At 37.3% G+C, this 16,508-nt stretch overlaps 1 pseudogene; it reads left to right on the top strand.

The window, feature by feature from the left end:
- The first annotated feature begins 7,822 nt into the window (after positions 1-7,822).
- Positions 7,823-7,908, top strand: LOC124886866 (annotated as a pseudogene).
- The last annotated feature ends 8,600 nt before the right edge of the window (positions 7,909-16,508 follow it).

Genomic DNA, 16,508 nt, shown 5'->3' with positions numbered 1-16,508 from the left:
TCAGAAGAAGGCAAAGTTCTTGTGGTCTGATATTTGCGAGGGAAGTTTTGAGAAGGTAAAATATAAGTTGACTTCATCTTAGTTCTTGACACTACCTGATGGTACCGAGGGTTTTGTCGTTTATTATGATGCATCCCAGATTATTTGGGATGTATGTAGATGTAGAATGGCAGGGTGGTTGCTTTTGCCTATAGATATATTAAGGTTCATAAGAAAAATTATCAAACTCATGAGTTAGAACTGTTGGCCATGGTGTATACATTAAAAATCTGGTGTCACTATCTATATGGTATTCATATTGATATATTTTCTGGTCATAAGAGCCTGCAGTACATCTTCACTAATAAAGATCTTAATCTTAGGCAAAGGAGGTGGCTTGAGTTGCTGAATAACTATGATATGAGTCTTTACTACCATCCGGGTAAGGCTAATGTAGTTGTTAATGCTCTTAGTTGGTTATCCATGGGGAGTCTAGCTCATGTAGATAAGGATAAGTGGGAATTAGTGAAGGATATTCACCGCTTGGCTAACCTTAGAGTTCCTTTCTTGGACTCTGATGATGGTGATGTGTTTGTGCAATAGGTGGTGCTATCGTCTCTTATTTGGAAATAAAGGAGAAGCAGGTACTATACCCTCTCTTGATAAAAATTAAGGATGGTATATGTAAGAAGAAGGTGATGTCTTTTGAGATCAACGGTGATGGTATCTTGAGGTACCAAGGGAGGTTTTGTATTCCCGACGTTGATGGGTTGCGAGGTAGTATTCTGGATGAGGCCCATGAGTCACGGTATGTAATTCATCCTGATTCAACAAAGATATATCATGATCTCAAGGATGTGTATTGGTGGAATAATATTAACCAGAATGTTGCCAACTTTGAGGCTAAGTGTATGGTGTGCCTGCAGGTAAAGTTGGAGCACATGAGGCCCGGTAGGCTAATCTAAGAGATTAAACTGCCGGTGTAGAAATGGTAGGTAATTAATATGGATTTTGATACCAGCCTTACACGTTCTCAGAATTTGTGTTGCTTCATTTTAGGCATCGTGGATAGGATGACTAAGCCTTCTCACTTCTTGCCAGTGAGGACTATGCAAAGTTGTTCCTTTAGGGGGTCGTAAAGTTGCATGGTGAGTCTGTATAGATAATTTGGGATAGTGGTACTTAGTTTTCATTACATTTCTGGAACTTTTTTCAACGTTGTCTGGGGACTAAGGTTAGTACTGCTTCCACCCACAGTCAGATGGGTAAGAAGAAAGAACTATTCAGACTTTTGAAGATATGCTACAAGCCTGCGTAATTGACTTTGGTGGTAGTTGGTTTGACTATTTCCCTATCATTGAATTTTTTAAAACAACAGTTACCATTCTAGCATTGGTATGTCATGATTTGAGTAATTGTATGGTAAGAGGTGTCGATCTCCTATTGGATGGTTCGAGGTTGGTAAAGAGGAGATGTTTGACCTAGATTTGGTTCACCAAGATCCACAATGTTCACACATATATACATTCACACAGTTCTAAAACATTTTTGAGGGGTATCAAAAATAATCAAAACATGACTACTGCTCAAAATACTAAAAAATCTCCTAATTACACAAAAAGAAAACACAATACAAAATAAAACACTTTACAACACAAAATTATCCTAGACTTGCCTGTTCTACAATCATACTGCAGCCTATAGGAAAGGAAGCATGGCATCAAAAACCTGCTGCGGCATGGTACGCCCACCCTAACTAAAAACTGTGCATTGTCCTCAATGTGCTAAAATAAAGTGAAACTGGAGGGAAATGAGAACATACCTGGGACACAGTAGGCGCCCAAATCATGAGTATCCCCAGATTGGGGCATATCATCTTGCAGTGGTGGTGGTGGTAGCTGTGCACTACTAGAATATGCACCCACTACTAAGATGCACGCCTCTGCCTATCAATAAATACAGACTCCATCAAATCATGTTTGGCCTTTTAACGACCTGGTCATATGGTAAAGTAGGATCCTGCAAGTCGTCTACATGACCTCTCTTGTCCCTAACTGCTGAGACCTCCTCAATATTCTCTACGAAGAAATAAAACAGTCTCGATGTATACGGAGGTGATATCTGGACCACCGAGGGTATAACCTAGGGAGTGGCTTCCATACGGCTCTTTATGAGAGAGCGTACTTCTGCTCATAATATATTAAACTTCTCCCTCATCTTGTCTATATTTAGGGCATCTATCTCGTTGAATCAAGATGTAACCCATCTCTCAAACTCATTGAGCTATGTCCAGAAATTAGCACATAGCTCATACAGTACAGCTCTCAATGTGGCCTTCCATCGAACCTCTGCCTAATCAAATCTAGTCCTAACCCCTAATATCATTTGCTTGTAGAAGGTAGTCATCTTGGAAATGTTGGGAGAAATCATGGGATTAGGTCTACCTTAAGGTAAAACTATGTGGGTTAATGATGGTTTAGCATGAAATTTAGAAGTTAATTAAAGGATAGGCTAGGTCGAAGGTCATATGGTTAATCTTTCGATAAAACCACAATGATTTCACCCATTGGCTCTTTCAAGCACATAATAAGTGTGAAATTTGTAATCACCCAAAACCTCAATAAAACATCCCTATTTCAAGGATGATGCTCTTGACATGATTTATACTCTTAATACATTGTTTTCTAAGATTTCAAAATGGAGAAAACCATAGGCTTAATTGTCCACCATTACCTTATCCCCCTATAACTCTTTTTTCGGAATGTTATGGGTTACCTCATATTCACCTTCATCCCTTTTTTAAGGATGATAAAGGGTTTCTAGGGTTTGGGATTTTCACCCATCAAATCCATTTGGATATTTGGGGCTTTCACCCATCAAATTACAATTCATAAGCTCAAGCAATGGTGAAATCCTTACCCAGCAACTAACAATCATGCTAACAAAACAAAAGCCACACATAAATTACACTCTAGTTCAGCATAGTCCCAAGACTAAATTACTTAGCTAATCATGAAGAAAGTAAAGAGAGAAATACCATAAGGATTATCCAATGCATTCATTCTTCATAAAAAATTCTATGAAATCAAGCCTCCATAATTAATTACACTCTTCCTAATTAGGGTTTCAAGTTTTCAATTCAAAAACTCATATGAGGTAAGAAATACCCAAAGAAGAAGTTTCTTCCTAATATATGGTTTGGGATTCTTCTAAGTACTTTTACAGATCTGCCCCCAGGCATATTCCCATTAATCCGTGATCACACGTGACTGTCCAAGATAGCTTCCATGTTACCGCGATTGTGTTCTATGACTGCGTTGTGTTGACCATCTTGACTGAACGCTACCACGGATTAAGGGCTATGGTCACGATAACTGAGGCTGATGTAGTCTAAGTCTTCAGCTGCAATCTTCTTTGCTCCCTTTTTATCATTTTCATCCCTAATCCTTATATTTCAATCTCCTCAACTCTATGCTTGTAAAGAGTAGATATTAATACATTTTATCACCAATATGTCTGATTAATCAATTTAAAACAATGTAATGTGCACAAATGTTTGTGAAAATGTGTGCACCATCAGAGTGCCCGATTATTACAACCCAAAAATAAAGATAATAATTATCCAATAGAGCAGAAAAGTTGCAAACATATCAATAATAAAGGCCGAAATTAACTGAATAAGAATAAGGAGACACCCCAACTGAAAGGATCGCAGTATCCCTACTGCATAAATAATCAAGGGTAAAAGAGATAAGGGTGCTCCCTAAAACCATATCAAGGGTTGCTATCACTATTAGAATCTGCATCACCACTCTCTTTCTCAACATCAGACCTCTCGGTTGGGGTCTCATCATCACTATCCACCCAAAAAGAAGGGAGTATATCTCTGGGCCTTAGAACCTTCCATAGGCCTTTCACTCCCTTCTGTATCCTGATAAAGAATTCATCTCTTTTCTTTTCCCTTGTAACCGTTTTTTCATGTGCGATCCATAGGTCTCAATGTGACTCTGCCAAAGAGGAGTAGGCCTTTTCAATCCTATCACTAATAGTTTCTTGCTTTTTTTGGTCCTCTTTGTACTTCTTATAATTGGTACACGACACATAAGAATAATAAGTGGTGGAAGGCTCTCTCGGTTCTTGGGCTAAACTAGACACAAGCTCTTTTATGGTTCAAATATTTACTTCAATCTCCTCAAGAGGTCCCATGGTGGTTGGCCTATGAGAATCAAGCTCACTACATGCCGATTTTTCCAAGTCAATCTTTCTTTTCTTACTTTTTCCAGGTACGCCTAACCTCTCATCCTTAAGAGGTTAATGGGGGTATTAGGGTGCACCCATGTATCAATAACATATTCTTCCACCCCTACTCTTTTGTAAATCTCTATAATCAAGGAGGGGAATAATAGGTATCTACCCCTTGGTCCTTGAAATGATCTATCTCATTAACCACGAGTTGAACAACATCAAGAGAGATGCACTCTAGAAAACATGCAACCATCCCAGCATAAAATTCAAAGACTGCTGTCATGAGGGTGCAAGGAGAAACTCGGCTACGGATGATGTGCAACTATATCCCAGCCTCGAAAGTGAAGTCGTTCATGGAAATATTTCTTTTAGTCTTCTTCCTAGAGACTTCCTTTTCAGAGAATAGTTGTTGTGCTAACTGACTCCCTAATTTACACCCCTTAGCTTTGAATTCACTTATGTTAGTATGCTTGATCCCATAAACATCATTGATTTGTTTAGCCTTAACTTTCATCAACTTTCCCTGAATCATTACATTCATATTGAGTGGATCCAAAATAGAGACTTCACTAATGTTTGCAAAAAATTCATGGACTTATTGCTCATTTTCAATACATGTATTCGGGTTGAAGCACCACCACTCTATGGCTTCAAGTTTATCATGAAGTGCCAGTAATTTCTCTAGAACATTTTCCAAGAAAATTCCTCTCTCCAGGAGCCTCTTTGTCCTCAAAAGATCTCTATAGTAACAGTGTGGCACTTGAGTGCCATGAATTGGATGTAATCATACTTCTCCATGATATTGTCTTAAAAGCACTAAGCATACTTTATATCTTTGGATGACATTTTAATCATGCAAATTGTGCTACATTTATCACTAGAGTTTATTGGACTAGGTGCTTCATGTTGCTTGACTAAGAATTTGAAATGCAGGATTTTTGGCAAGGCAGGAAACTGTCCTCAGTTACCGTGATTCGAAGTCAGCACCATGTTTGTATTACCATGATCACGGGATATGACCAATGTCGCACTACCTGAGGCTAGTTCCGTGTCAGCTCTACATGTTCATATTTCTTCCAAATTTAAGCTACTAGTATATTCTACAATATGGATGCCTATGATGATCATTGGAACAATGCTAACAAGTATGCGAATGTTCCATTTAATTTAGAAAGCAAGTATTAATATTGAAAGTTCATCTGAGCATTTTATCAAACACTTAGTGTTCATATCTCAGTAGTCTACTTATTTCATGCATCATTGGGTACTCATGATTTTCCCACTTGTGTGCACGCCTTAATAAAACAGCCAACATCATACTAATACCAAGTATGACAATATGGAAAGCATAACAATCAAAATTTTACGCCCTTTCTTAATAATGCATTCTATGGCCTTTCAAAAGAAAAGGCATGGATTCACGTCACCTACCAGAGTTGTGGTGCAAAGGGATGCAAGGATGTTGTTTGAGAGCTCACAAACTTGGCCAAAAATTACCCCAAATTAGAGAGTACAATATTGGAAGGGAGTGTGAGGGAAATAAGGAAAAATAGGGGTTAAATGGCAGATGTGGCTGCGATTAAGGTCAAGGGATTGTGATCACCCGCATGACCGCAATAACGCTTGGGGGCCGCAATAGTGGTAACTAAGATAAATTCTACTCCCCTGTAAAATATTTACTTACTTTTGACATATTTCTCCCCTATTTATCCTATCCAATGCACTCATAGTGCCACAAATACATGGTTTATTCATCTGCAAAATATAATATTTACCATACAAAAGCATAACATAATGATACGAGCCACTCTCGTGGCATTTGTGGGTTGCCTCCCACCTTGCGCCTTAGTTATCATCGTGGCACAACATCTTCCTTCCTTTATTCTCATGGTTGGTCTTCAGATACCCCCTCATTCACCTTCTTATTTTTGACATCTACCATGGATACTACTTGAAACTTTGTGGTTTGCTTATTTAAATTGTAAATTTTTAAAGAGACCTCATCCTCTTGCACTCTAAATTTCATCTACCCAGCTCTAGATCGATAATAGCTCTCCTAGTGACCAATAAAGGGAGACTAGGAATGATAGGCACCTCTTGGTATATTTCACAATCCAATGCCATGAAATATATTGGGAGAATGAACTTGTCCACTTTCACAATAAAATCAAACAATATACCCACTGGCCTTTTTATAGATAGGTATGCCATCAAGAGACACATAAAGGTTGGTGACAAGGATCCTAACCAAGTTTTTTGTATATGAAAAAAGGCATTAAGTTGATACTTCCACCAGGGTCATATAGAGCTTTTTAAAATTCATGCATCCCAATTGTGAAAGGAATAGTTAATGCTCCGGGGTCATCTTTCTTTTCCTCAACCTTAATATCCATGATAGTGCTACACACATAAGTGACCTCAATAGTTTCTCCTTCAATAAGTTTATTCTTGCAAAATAATTTTTTCATCAACTTAGTGTATCCGGGATCTATTGGATTGCTTCAAGCAATGAGATATTTATCGATAGTTTGCTAAGTTTGGCCATGAACTTCCTCAATTTATCATTCCTCTTTCTTATGTAAACATTGAGGAAATAGAGGAGGAACTTGGATGGTTTGTCTTGCTTCAAATTGTGGACTTTCAACTGCAACCACCACCCCATCGTTTTAATCAATCTTTTTCTCATTATTTGCCTCTCTTCTTTGAGGAATCACCTTCATTGCTTTGACCTTGGGTATATTCTCACTCACGTCTCCTCGAAAAGGTTCCTCAAGTGATTTTCCACTCCTTGTGACAATTTCTAGGACTTGAGAATCACTCTTTGGGTTAGCAATTGTGTCACTACAAAGTCCACCCCTAGGTTTAGCATTTAATTAAGTGGATATTTGACCCACTTGGGTTTCTAATTTCTTGATAGAGGTGGAGTGAGACACCTCCATTTGAGAGAGTTGGGAGAAATCACTCTTCAACTCACGGATCATCTTGTCCGTGCCTTTTCCTCCATTCAAGATCCTTGCTAACATATCCTTAGTCTTAAATTTTTTAGGGTCAATAGCACTAGAATCCATGGCCTTATCTTGATCATGAAAAGGTACATAACGGTCATAATCACGTTCAAGATCTCTCAAATCTTGATCCCACTCATGATCCATCCAACCTTGGTTCCCACCTTTCCTTTGATAGGTAGAGCGGGAACCCCCGAGTAGTTTGCCAAGTACTAATTTCTTTATCCAACTTCTTTTCCTTTTCATCATCTTCATAAGATTTTGATGCTACGACGTTTACCACTTTTGCAGGTTCACCCATAACATGCTTCGTTAAGAGCTCAAGTTAGGTCATCATTTTGGCCATGTTTTACTCCTTTTCTTCTTCTCATTTTATTGGTTCATTAGACACAAAGAATGTAGTAAAAGGGGTTTTTGAAGATTTGGTATCTTGGGTATGCCAACCCTAATTTTGTTTTGATACTTATCCTATCAATCAGAAGGCCGCAAGATAATGTAATCTCACTAAAGAGCCGACTGCTACATTATCCACCACCATTTTATTTAATGGATCCATAGCCCTATAGAAAATCTCAAGGAGTATCTTTTCTTGGAGCTCATGATTTGGGCATTGGGATAGCTCCCCATTAAACCTCTCCCAAGCTTCAAACAATGGTTCTTCATTTATTTACCTGAGGTTCACAATCTCATTCCGTTTTTGAAGCATTTTTTATGGTGGGAAGTATCAATTAAGAAACACTATGGTATGTTTTTCCCATGATGTAAATGAGTAGGGTAGAAGTAAGAAAAGCCATAAAATTACCATACTCATTAGTAGAATGGGAAAATTTAAAGCCAGATGGATTCTTGTGTAATATGTGTTTGTTAAATACCGTACAAATGTAACACCTTATAGTTTAACCTAGCTTAAATTCGTCCCAAAAATGTCAAAGACTTTCTTTAAAGATGAATAAACTTTTATACATGTGTAATTTTTAATATTTTGACCTTTTATTGTGCGGGAAATAGAATAAGCTTTCTATAGATACCAAATTCTCCCGAATCCGACATTTGGGCGAAGGGTTAGAGCCATTTTAGTAAGACAATGTACCACCTGGTACTCTAGCACGTCGCGGAGGTAGTTCAAATTACATTTGTCAATTTGCAGAGAGACAACACGATACTACCATGTCACACCACTAGCCTTTTTCCCAATTGTAAGTTTATAATGAGGTACCGCAATACCAGCGCATCGCGCCATAGCTTAGTTTCACATTTGTTAGTTTCTAGCACACTAACGCGATCCCACCACGTCGTAGTGAACTTCCAGGTCACATCCAAGGGGTAACACGATCCCACCGTATTGTTTTGATGGTCTAATTCCCAGTTTTCCACTTTCCAGTAACACGGCATGATAGCACCACGTCACGCCAAGGGCCCGGATCGAAATTTTTCACTTAATTTCCAGTTTTAAATTTTGAGTTTTTAAATCATTCAAGGGGTATTTGAGTCTTTTTCCACAGTCCTAGTCAGCCTTTAACACAAAATTCAACCCTAATAAACCCAGTTACACCATTATTTAGTTTTTCTCAAATTAAATCATTCTCTCCCAAGAGGTAAAAACCCTAGTTCAAGAATCAAGGTCAATCCCCAAGAATCTCTCCAAGAACCTTCAAGAACTCTTCTTCATAGGTATGTTAGGTGTTCATCTATGGATTCCTTTCACCCATAGAGTCCAAGAATCCCTTTTTAAATACAAAAGATCTCGAATTTATGATTTCCATGTTTTAATTAGATTGAATTTATGTTCATGATAGTAGTTGGGTTTCAATCCATGATTTAAGTGCAAGTTTCATGAAATTGAATAGCATGTGTGCTGAATATGTAATTATCTTGATAAACCCTTGAACTTACAAAGTGATTAATGTGTCTATGATGTCAGTTGGGTTTTAATCCATGATTATTATATGATTCATGAAATTAGATTAGTATTTTTATGGGGAATTATATGAATTGCAGCTAAACCCACGGAATTGTAATTTGGACATTGTAGTTATCATGTTTATATGTTATCCATGATTATGTGCAATAAGTTGTGCTTCCCAAGTGTTTGATAGAATGTCCATATGAATTAAATGATGCAATCCTGATATGTTGGTATATGTACAAGTTAATGCATTACAAGTGTTTGATGAAATGTCTCTATGAATGAATTATGACCAAGTGAACATTGCTATGTTATTCAAGATTATGTTTTTCTTTGCTTTTCATACTATCGAGTCCTGAGGGTATTTAGTACCCGACAATATAGTTATTTACTAAAGCTAGTGTCAGTGATAGGATAGTATCAGTCATGTCACAATTAGTAGTACTCTCAGTCCGTTACAAAACTCAGTAGAACTCAGTCAGTTATAGAACTTAGGAAAACTCAGTAAACTCTATATCAGTCAAGTACAGTTCAGTATAATTAGTTCAGTTTCTTCCAGTTGAGAGTAGGATTCAGTACCAAGCAAACCCAGGGATGGGAGCATTTCTGTTAGTGTAGGTTTTGATCCTTATTAGCAATCCCTGAGTTACAGAACTACGTAGCCAGCGTAGGTTGAGATGACTTCCTGCTAGATTAGGGTTGACATATCTCTCATGAGTTTTTCTATCAGTGAGGGTTGACAAAATGTCTTCCTGCTAGTTAGGGTTAACTCACAGCCAGCGTTAGTACCCATGGTACAATATTAGCACCCTTCCAACTAGGGTTATAGGTTGGACCGCAATCAACTTAGAAAGGGGCATGTCGATTAGATGATTACCTCCCACAGTTCTAGTTTGCAGTCTTCAGTTTAGAACTTCATTCAGCTCTATATAATTAGGACTATCAGACATAGTCAATCAGTGTTAGTAATTCGGTTATCAGTAATTTCAGATATCAGTTATCTAATATTCATAACTCAGTACTTAGCTTTAGAAAAGCTCAGTTATAGTATACGTATACTCTTATATTCAATTACTCTATATCATATAGTCAGTTATTGTTTATGCAGATGAACCCTTGTATTCGGCCTTACCTCATTTAGCATACCACTACATTCCCATGTACTGACCCATACTTTCCTATGCTATGATGTTTCGTATCATATGCTCGGACGCTCAGGTTCCTGACCGTGCTTAGCCAGACTCAGCTAACAGTAGAAGATTTAGCAGTGATCCCTCATCTATCGAGGATATGCTTTTATTTCAGTACTTTAGCTTAGCAGTATTTTAGTAGATGGAGTTAGATGGGGGATTGTCCCATCAACAACAGTTTCAGACAGATTCAGTTAGAGGCATTTTCAGACTAGATATTTAGATAGTATTTTAGATTCAGTTATTATATTTTATCAGTATTTAAGATGTTTTGAACCTTATGGTATTTTATCCCATCTTTCCATATTAATTTCAATATTATTATTCAGTGCTCACAACAAATATCATTCATGGGTTAGCTTGTGGTCCTTCGGGGTTGTAAGCACCGTGTGACAACTAGGGGTAGTCTCGGGTCATTACAACAAACTTCCACAAAGTTCTTCAAATGGACATTCGGGTCATCATATGCTTGACGCCCATACAACCATTTCATTTGCAACATGTGAAGCATAACGCTAGTCACATGCAACACTCTATTCCCGTTGGTAGGCGAGACATGAATTGCACTTGTTTGTCACGCTTCATGTAATTGGCCTTCATCACCAATAGGGTCATCGGGGGGCCAATATTTCCTGTATTATCACTCATTGCTCCATTTATACTTTTTTCACCAACAAAAGATTCAAAAACAACAAATAATGTAAATTACAACACTCCGTGTATTCCCAAGTATGAATGATACCACACAAGTGAAATCTATATTTCACACTCCGACAACAACGCCATTTTGATAACTCTTAACTCACTCCCATAATTGAGGAGTGAGGCGGTCGTTGTCAAGTAATCCAATTTTAATTGGGGTTGAATCTCAAGGAGCAAATTATAGACTTCAAACCCTGTGGGTGTTCAAATTACTACTAGTTTATATAAAATAAAATGGGGGGATTTGTTTGGATACTTCTTGTACAATCTTTACCAAATGATCAAGAGATGACACTTTAGTTTTAAACAACAATATTGGGAGAAATCTTGGGATTATGTCTACCTAAAAGTAAAAGTATGTGAGTTAATGATGGCTTAGCATGAAATTTAGCTGTTAACTATAGGATAGGCTAGGTTAAAGGTCATTGTGGTTAATCTTTTGATAAAACCACAACGATTTCACCCGTTGGCTCTTTCGAGCACCTAACAAGTGTGAAATTAGTAATCACCCAAAACCTCAATCAAGTATCCCTATTTCTAGGATGATGCGCTTGACTTCATCCCTCTTTTGAGGTTGATAAAAGGTTTATAGAGTTTGTGGTTTTAACCCATCAAACCCATTTGGAGATTTGGGGCTTTCGCCCATCAAATTCTAACTCATAAGCTCAAGCAATGGTGAAATCCGTACTCAACAACTAACAATCATGCAAACACAACAAAACCCACACACAAATTACCCTCTAGTTCAACATAATCCCAAGACTAAATTACTTAGATACTCATAAAGAAAGTAAAGAGAGATATACTATAATTATTATCCAAAGAATTCATTCTTCACAAAAAATGCAAAGAAACCAAGCCTCCAAAATTAATTACACACTTTTCCAATTAGGGTTTTTAATTTTCAATTCAAAAACTCATATGAGGTAAGCAATACCCAAAGAAGAAAGGGTTTCTTCCTGACATATGGATTGGGATTCTTCTAAGTACATTTACAGATCTGCCCCTGGGCATATTCCCGCTAAAATGTAATCACGTGTGACTGTCCGTGACCACGTTTTGTTGACTGTCTTAACTTACCGCGATCGCAGATTAAGGACCGCGGTTACGGTAACTGAGGTTGATGTGGTCCAGAACTTTAGCTTTATTATTCTTTGCTCCCTTTTTATCATTTTCTGCCCTAATCCACATCTTCTGATCTCCTAAACTCTATGCCTGCAAAGAGTGGATATAAATGCATTTTATCACCAATATGTCTCATTTATATATTTAAAACAAGGTAATGTGCACAAATGTTTAGTGAGAATGATTGGAAAAATCACCCCTCAACAACCTGCTACCATATTTGTCTTGCCCAAATGATACAAGATAGAAATATAATAAACCTTAAGCAACTCCATCCATCTACGTTGTCTAGTATTAAGAATCCTTTGGGTCATAAGATGTTGAAGACTATGATGATTAGTGAAAATATCACAATGCACACTATAAAGATAATGCCTCAAAATTTGAAGTGTTTAAACCACCATTGCCAACTCCAAATCATAGTGGGGTATTTGCGCTCATGCACCTTAAGTTATCTAGAAGCATAAGCAATAACATCATCCTACTACATCAATACATAACCTAGAACAATACTAGAGCATCATAAAACACGGTGATTCCCTCACCATCAATAGGAAGAGCTAAAATAGGAGATGAAGCAAGGAAATCCATGAGATTTCCAAAGCTCGACTAATACTTCTTGGACCTTCAAAAAGAAACCTCCTTCCGAGTAAATCTAGTCATAGGTGGTGAAATAATAGCAAAACCTTAAAATTGTCTCTTATAACCAGCCTAACAATTGAAGCTACGAACTACAGTTTGAAGATATAGGTCTAGACCAATCATGCATCGCCTCAATCATAGCTAGGTCTACTATAATATGATCCTTAGACACCACAAGTACAAGAGATGTCGCCGACTTAAGCCAAAACTCACACTTAGTGAACATAAACCACATGAGCTCTCAAAGTCTGGAGTACGATCCTCAAATATTATGGATGCTCCTCTATACTTCTTTAATACACAAAGATATCATCAATGAGCACAATCATGAATGAATCAAAACAAGGTATTAATACTTAGTTCATCAAATCCATGAACATAGCTGGGGCATTAGTCAATCCACATGACATAACAAATAAATCATCATGACCATAATGGGTCCTAAAAGTTTTCTTGGGGATATCTTCCACTAGAATCCTCAACTAATGGTAACTAGATCTCAAATCAATCTTGGAAAATATTTCTGCACGCTAAAGTTGGTCAAACATATCATCAATGTGAGGCATCGAATAATGGTTCTTCACCGTCACCTTATTAAGATTCCTATAATAGATACACATATGCATGAAACCATTTCTTCTTTTCAAACAATACAACTGTTCCCCAAGAAGACATACTCGATCTAATAAAACCCTTACTAAGAATATCCTAAAGCTGAGAATTCAGCTACTTATGCTCGACTAGAAACATATAATAAGGTGCCATAGCAATAGATTGGATATCAGGATCAAGGTTAGTAGCAAACTCAATCTCATGAATAAGAGGAATACAAGGCAGGTCTTTAGGGAACAAATTGGAAAACTGAACAACTATAGGAACAGAGTCAAGAGATGAACTCTCCACACTAGTATCATAAATATAGGTGAGATAAGACAAGAAACCCCTCAAAAGAATTCTCCTAGCACACATTTTAGAGATAATTCTCACCGGCTCATGACTAACAGCTCCCTGCCATACAACTGGGGGTATGCGAGGCATGACTAAGGTAACGGTCTTGGCAAAATAATTCGCGACCACAAAATAGTAAGATAACCAGTCCATACATATAATCACTTCAAAATCCACCATATTAAGAATAATTAGATTAATATAAGTGTCATTATCTCTAACAGTCATAAAACATAATTTGAAAACTCGATCCACTACTAAAAAATCACTTACTGGAGTAGCTACATATAATGGTAGAGCATAATAAGAAAATATATTAGAATAAGTGGATCCCAAATCAAATAAAGTGAGGGACAACTTTCAAAACACCAAATTTGTAATTATAACTATAACATATGAAGTCTCAACCTCAATCCTAGAAAGTACTGCATGCAACTGACCACAGTTGCACCGTAGCTAGGAACCTAATCGACCTTTTATCTTGCCTACTTGAGAATCTCCTTGAGTAACCAGAAAACCACCCATGTGACCATGAGAACCACCTTTAGTTGAGGGATGCACTTTTCTAATAGGAGAAACAACTTGAGCTGAAACAACTATCACCGCACTACTAGGGTAATCTTGTGAGCAATGACTAAGAGCTCTAAAAGAAAAATAGAAAACATGAGCTAAACTAGAACAAATAGATCTGGCTGATCTAGAAGAACCACCATGTATTGAATGACCAAAATATGAAACCCTCAAAGATTGACCACCACCCTAGATAGGGTGGTCTCTGGTACTAGACTGACCTCCGATAGTAATTTGAAAAGCTGCTTGAATGGGTCGACTAGGATGACTCTGATACTAATTTGATAGACACCAATAATACCTAATTTGAGAACTACTATCTTTGGATCAGGAACAATTAAGGATCCCACTAAATCTTTCTTGAAACCTAGGCCTTATATCACGACCCTCACAGCCTTCACGGTGCATCTTCTTCATAACCTGGGCTTAATTCAACACCTCAGCAAAAGTCCTACTTGCAGCAGCTAAACTTTGAGTAGACATACAAATAGGGAGTCTCAACCCTCTAACAAAGCAAAGAACTCTCTCATACTCAGTGTCCATAATAGAATTCGCATTCTTCGCCAAATCATAAGAATGAGCCTCATACTCTACAATTGTCATGGATACATTTTTAAATCTAGAAAACTGATCTCTCAAGTGATCTCTAAGGCTGTAAGGCATATCCTTTACCAAGAATATCTTGAATAACTCATCCCATGTCAAGAGAGAAGATACAGTGGTTTGGAATCCAGAAAACCTCACTACCAATGTCGACCAACCAAGTCTAGTTAAAATTTGGTGTAAACCATACTACAAGTCTCAACCAGGCCCAAATTAGGGAGCCTACCCTCAAAAGAAATTAGAAAATCATACGCATCCTCGCTTGGATTACTAGAAAACTTAAGCAGAGCTAATATCAAGAATCTACCCAATATCTTCTAATCCTCAAAAGAAATAGTAGGCTAAGAAACTACTGATTGAGCAACTATTAGTGCTAGAGGAATCTCAATCCTAGGAACCACAGCTATAGGTTACGTCCTCATCTTAGTACCACTATGAACTATAGACTATGCACCATCAAACGATGCACCATAAACTATACTTAAAAAATAAGAAAATGTATCTTTGAGCATTATAGAAGAAATAAACCCTGGTGGATCCTGGCCTAGTCCCTAGCCCATCGCTAGCTAGGGTGGAACCTATCTCAGGAGTGAGAATAAGACCTGGGAAAGATGGCCTATCCCATCCTTTGGATATGTACACAACATGCGGTTGTCCATTTCCTCTAGGTTATCCATGATAAGAGTACGATCCCTAGGATCAATCTCGAGATGACAGTCTCATGTATCAGTAACACATATCCTGACCATCTGCAAAAGAGTAATGTCAAAGGAATCCTTCTACCAACCAACTGATACTTTTAGCACGAAGTGAGTGAAAGAAGTGATGAACTCCTAATAATGTTTCATAGCCTTCGGAAGAAAGAAAATGAATACAATTGTTCTGATCTGTATGACTCTACTAGGCACTTTCTCTTGTACCAATAATACTGGTGTAACCTAGGCTCTGATACAAATTTGTCAAGAGCCAATTTATAAATTATGATAGTGCCTACTAAATCCCGCTAGAAGGTAAGCCAAACCTTAACCCAAAGCTAACATAGTTGGTGAATTTGGTAGGGAATTCCATCATCGGTGGAATTCAAGAACATAATTTATAAATAAACCAAGGGTTCTAAATATATACAAATTCTCAATACAAGATACCATCCCACGGCTTGGTAAAGTTAGTACAAGATCAACTAATAACAATAATACAACTTAAAATGTTCAAAGATAGTCAATACAATTATCTTGAAACAAAATACTAAATATATGATAGAGAAAAATGGGCACTTAAAATTAAAGAGCTCACCTTATCTCCAAAATTCAATCACTATATGAATGATGATAAACGACGATAACTAGTACTCAGATCTGTACCAAAAATGTAAAAAGGTATGGCATGAGTACAAAAACAATGGGCACTAAGTAAGCATCATTGGTTGAGTAAGGTAAATCATGATTTAAGTATGATAAAATCCAAGATAACATAACTAAGTCAAGGTACAAGACGAACCTGAATGATCTCCAACATCGTTATACATAATAAGTAATTAAACCGTAATAGAAATATAATGTAAGGCATCAACACATGTTAATGATTTCTTGTACA

Source organism: Capsicum annuum, chromosome 8 (genome assembly GCF_002878395.1).
Source record: "Capsicum annuum cultivar UCD-10X-F1 chromosome 8, UCD10Xv1.1, whole genome shotgun sequence".
Taxonomy (NCBI): Eukaryota; Viridiplantae; Streptophyta; class Magnoliopsida; order Solanales; family Solanaceae; genus Capsicum; species Capsicum annuum.
This window is presented reverse-complemented; position numbering and strand designations above follow the sequence as displayed.